Source organism: Leptopilina boulardi, unplaced genomic scaffold (assembly GCF_019393585.1).
Source record: "Leptopilina boulardi isolate dan_hultmark-lab unplaced genomic scaffold, ZJU_Lbou_2.1 LbouV2_112, whole genome shotgun sequence".
NCBI lineage: Eukaryota > Metazoa > Arthropoda > Insecta > Hymenoptera > Figitidae > Leptopilina > Leptopilina boulardi.
This window is the reverse complement of record NW_026137655.1, coordinates 1,293,559-1,298,518: the sequence shown is the minus strand read 5'-3', so window position 1 is coordinate 1,298,518 and position 4,960 is coordinate 1,293,559.

Below are 4,960 nucleotides of genomic sequence, written 5' to 3'. Positions count from 1 at the left end.
CCATATGCACTTTATGTAGCACATTCAAAATGTAGGTAAAATGTAATCTCCTTATAGTTTGTCTGCCAAATTGTCACACAGAAAATTACAACTCAACGTTTTGATTCCACTTTCATATTATATCTACACAGGAAATTACACTAAATGCATTTGAAATTAAATTTCCCCGCGTAGGTTCTAAATAAATTTACCTATTTTTTATTTTTCTACAAAAACAAATCACATAATTATAATGTAAAAATAAAAAAAAAAAATTCTATTCTAAATAATAAATTAATCATTTAATTAATTTTAATTTTCTCCCCCCCCAAAAAAATAGTAAATTCCTAATAATTACTATTTATAATATGTACAATACTTTTTTATCTTGACAATTCACCGCAGCATAAAAGTAAACGTCACGGAAATATAATTTAAAGTTATAGCAGACTGTCTCTCTTTTACTTTTTCTACATTTTTCTTCATACAATGTGTTTTGACGCAGATGCACATATTCGCGAGACAAATTACAGGAAGAGAGAGAGATATATAAGAGCAAGATCATCATTATCACCGCGCAGTTACTAATTGTTTTTTTTTATAATTTTTTTTCAAGTACATATGCACTAAATCGACATTAAAATATATCTGAGAGAGAGAGGATTGTGATTTGAATATTAAATATAGTATATATATAATATATATACTATATATATGTACAAAAACGATGGAAAGAGAACTTATCGTATTCGAAGTTTGACATTCGAACAGATTGAATGTCGATGAGTTTTATCTGCATCAATATTTCAATTTTTTTTTCTGTCCAAACGTCAACGCTTTATTAAACTTTTGTATTTTCATTATAATAAAGATGCATTTCTAAATAGATTTTAATGAAATTTTACAAACAAATGTTTTCAATTATACAAATCATATTTATTTTCAATCAAATTTTTTTTATTAAATATGTAGATACTATTTTAAAATTAATTTTACTTGTAAATTAAGATTTAATTTAATTTCACATCTAATTTAAATGTTCAATAATAGACTAAAATTTAAATATCAAATATACTTAATTTAAAAGGAATTTTAAATATTTCATAATAATCTCTGAGAGAAATAATTCTTTTTTTACTATATGTAAAAAAATTCCTTTGTAATTTTGATATTATGAGAAAAAAAGAAGTTCGAAGTTTCAAGTTGGCAGACTCCTGATATGCTTGAAATAGGTTTTTCTTTTCTTTTATCATTTGTATATAACGCGTGTGTAAAACAAGTGTATATGCTACATTTAGAACACGCGGTGAGCCGCTAGATGGAAAATATCAAAAGAAAGATGTCTCTTTGTTTGACATGTTGAAATTTAGAAAATTCCTTCATTTAAATTGCATGAGAAATTAAAAAAGGATTGAAAGCATTATATTGTTATTTGTTGTCGCGTATATTTCATTTAAATTTAAATCGCAAAAAATGTACTTTAAATTTAAAATGAAAAATTTGCAAAAATCAATGAAAGTCAAGTTGTAAAAATATAATAAAACATTTTCACAGACACAGCTGCGTTCCCTTTAGAAATACAAAAGATTATTTAAATAAATCATTCTGTATTCAACACAATAAACACAAAAAAAAAGTGCAATATGAAAAATGTTATCAAAAATTTTTAAATATAAATATAAATTGAATTGAATTTTGATTTTTAGAAATATTTAATTTAACTTTGATGATCACACAATTTTTTATTTACACTTTCATTACGTTTCTGAAGAGAACATATGTGCTATCAAAACGTAATATGACGCGTTCTTCTTTTAACACTTTGACTTTCATTCATTATTAAAAATAAATAATCTTTATCATACGATAAATAAATTACATTACTTTTAATTAAATCAACAATTTTCTCTCTCTCTTCTATGAGTTGAAAATAGAATTTAATAAACTTTTATTTTTTATTTATAATTGTACTTTTTACGAATTTTTAATATTTAAATGAATTAAATTAAAAAGCGAAAAAAGTTTTTAAAAAAATTAAATCAGTTGCAATAATTGTATTATGATAAAATGAAAAGGACATTTCAATTTGTTACCTTTTTTTTTTTTTTTTTTGAAGAAAAAAGAACAAAGTACAATAAATTACCACTTCAACAAAATCGCTTTTATTTTTCATCATTTTAATTTAAATTTATTTGAGGGAAAATAAAAGACCACTTTAAATTTATTTATCTGGAAAATATAAATGGCAAACAAATGAAAAGCCCTTTCCTACAAAAAGTACAATACCATTGAAAAAAAGTTTATATAAATCGAAAATTTCAAATTAATTGCACTTGAATTGAATTTGATTTTTAAATAATAACTTCATTTATATTTTATTCTATTTTAAATCACAATAAAAAACCCTTAACAAAAAAAATTATTTCAATTTGTAAAAGTAAATTTTTTTTAAAAATTTTAACACGTGAATTATAAAAACATGTAAAAAGCTCGTATCAAAAAAAATTAAAAACAGACAAATAATTTAAATTTTTTAAAAATTCTCAATTTTCCTTATTATGTAACGAATGAATAAATTAAAGACACTTTTAGATATAGTAATTGATATTTTCCGTCATTTTTAACCATTTGTGAAAATATTCCCAAGTAAAAATATTAAAACCTCTTCTTGTTTTTTACGTCCAGTATAAAACACAAAGAAATCAAAATGGCGGAAACAATATGGCGATATGTTAAAATAATGAACCGTTCCTACCTCTTATTATTTTTTATTATAATAATTACGTCAAAGAAGAGAAAATTTATTCAAAGTTTCTAAATAGCTAAAATTAACTTTTCATATTATAATATAATTATTTTCTATTTCTAACAACTGATATTAAATTTTATATGAAATAACTTTGCAAATAATATACAAAATGTTTAAATACTGTATAATTCCAAAGTAGTATATATATTTTGAATTTCATTGTTAGTGGATTATTAAACACATTAAACAATATTTTTTTTATTCATTTTTTTTATTACGATATTCTCTTACTCATAACGACGTTTTATTCGAAAATCCACAAACCAATAACAATACGATACATGGGTTCTATAAACAAAGGAATTTCTAGTTTATACTCCGGTGCACAAAAGCTTTTCACATACCTAAAATCGTAAATCTGAGGTTCTATTCTTGACAATTCTATATTGAGACTATACTTTATAAATAATCAAAATTACCGCAAAAAAAAAAACAATCCTTTTTCTACACAATATTCTACTCGAGAATTGAATGAAACAAAAATATTTGTCGACAAATATTAAATTCAATACAATTAAAAAAAAACAAAGTGTATGAGGTAATGGTTACATTTTTTTAAATGCTCATTTGAAAACATCACTTAAAACATAGTCAAGTGGAATTTTATCTAAACGAGTTTTCCTATGTGAAATAAAAGTTTTTCCTTACTTGGAAAATAGAAAATTGTTTAATATGGGAAAGATAGGACAACGAAAATACTGATAAAAAAGGACAAAACAAAGTTTAGATTATATTCATGAAAACATGTTTTCAAATACCTAATACCTATTGTAAAACAATTGGAAAATAAAAAAGGGAAAATTGCAAAAATTATAAAAATTAAAAATATGTCAGGCCAGAAGTTTTATTAATAGATCAATTATTGGAATTTATAATAGTAACAAATGTAATGAACAAACAATTAGCAGTTGGCTTTTTTCAAAAAAAAATTGTCTTTCAATAATAAAACAAATAGTGGATAATAATAATTAATTACTAATGTCACAAAAACAATTATTAAAAATTTTTATCATAATTTTTCAAAATAAATAGAATCAATAGAAATATAAATGCGTAAAAGAAAATTATTACTTTTCGATAGTCCTCGAAAGATGGAAATCTACGGAAATTACAGAAAACAATATATCTTTTTTTTCACCTATTGATTAAATAAGATATGGAAATTAATCGAAAAATATTATTTATTGACAGATAAAATATGATTTTAATCGTTATCAATAATTAACCTACTCTAAAAAATAGGACAAATTCCAAAGACTTATCTTTAAAAATTTTTTTTTTTCAAAATAAAAACGTTCCATTTATTGTCACTGTAGTTACCGACAATTATGTTTAAAAAAATAATTTCAAGGATAATTTAACTACATGTTTCTTTTAATTATAACAAATTATTTTTCTGTAGAAAAATAATTTCAATAAGCTTTAAATTTTTTATCACATGTGCTGATATTTTACTAGCGAGCATTTAATATTTATGAATTTAAAAAATGATTAATTACATATTTATAATAAAATTCCCGATTTGAAGAGAAAAATTTTTAATGTTAAATTTTGATCCGGTTTTTCCGATTTATAGTCTTTTTATTGGAGAGACAAAAATTTAATCATTTGGGAATTACCTGCGTTCATATAAACAAAACGAGATATTTTATCATTTGGAAAAACAAAGAAATCTTTCTAAATTAGTAAAAAATTAATCTTAAAAATCTCTAATAATCCTTAATCTATTTTGAATAATAATCCTTTGTAAATCCTTTATTAATAATCCTGTACTTTCTCTATACAAATTAAATTTTCATCGATTTTTTATTAGAAAATAATTAATTAATTTTAATATTCTATTATTATAATATTAAAAAGCGTTTATTAAATATTAAAAAGTCATTGAATGACAAACTTATTCATTTAAAATCACTTTCTAACATCATAAGAAAACACGTCCTTCGTATATTGAATAAAAGAATATGAAATAATAATAATAAAAATAAAGCAAAAAATGAAAAATCAAATTGAAAACAAATTTTATAGAAACCCCTTGTCAAATGAATTTTATACAATCTAATAACTTTAGAAATAATTAAAATTCCTATATAAATTTTTAAACAACAACCAATAGCAGAGAAGTTGTTATCAATTCGCGAAGCATATAAATGAGCCATTCTGTCCAGCCGT